We start from the raw sequence: 773 nt of genomic DNA, 5'->3' as shown, positions 1-773 counted from the left end.
AAGTAGTATTATTATTATACCATTATTTTTATTCTGTAGACAAAGAAACTGATACTTTCTAGTTTCCAACTAGTTACTCTCTCCTGCCTACATTGTTGGTTGAGGGGTTATCCAAGAGAAAGAACATCTGCACCAGCAAACCTTATGCTCAGCTTTAATTCTGTTCCATTATCATTTGTCCCTGGCCTCCCGCCTCCTTCCTCCTCCTCAGTCCTGTTACCCACAGTACAACTATAATACTTCCAGCCAGTACCAATTAGCTCTTTATTTCATTACAGCTGCTATATTATGGCAGTTAACTTGTTAATACCAATTACAAAGCAAGCTGTTTTTTTTTTTTTTTTTTTTTTGGTGGTGAGGGTGTAATAGGCTTGGGAAAAACAAATTAAGAAATGGAACATTTATGATGTGCCACCCACCATGCAAGGCCTGGGCATTACTAGGATATGCAGGACAGAGGCAATCCTGTGCTCATGGACTGGATTAATTACATGGTCAGTTAACTTTGCATTAAAATTTGATGAAAACCAAGAGGGTCAAGGATGGAATGGTTGGAGAACATCTCTCAGAGCATCTGCAATCTAAGCTTCTAGGAGGAAGGAGTGTTATAAGTGAGACTTGAACAGTGATGAAAAACATTAATCTGTCAAGACTAGGGATGCGGGTGAGGGAACATTTCTGGTAGACATTTCTGGAAGGTGTGAGGGTCCTGTGGATAGGGAGGAGCGATAAGGTTTGAGGAGAACTGAAAAAGGCTAGAAGTGCAGTTGTGT

This window comes from Urocitellus parryii, chromosome 1 (assembly GCF_045843805.1).
Source record: "Urocitellus parryii isolate mUroPar1 chromosome 1, mUroPar1.hap1, whole genome shotgun sequence".
NCBI classification, from domain to species: Eukaryota; Metazoa; Chordata; class Mammalia; order Rodentia; family Sciuridae; genus Urocitellus; species Urocitellus parryii.
This window is presented reverse-complemented; position numbering follows the sequence as displayed.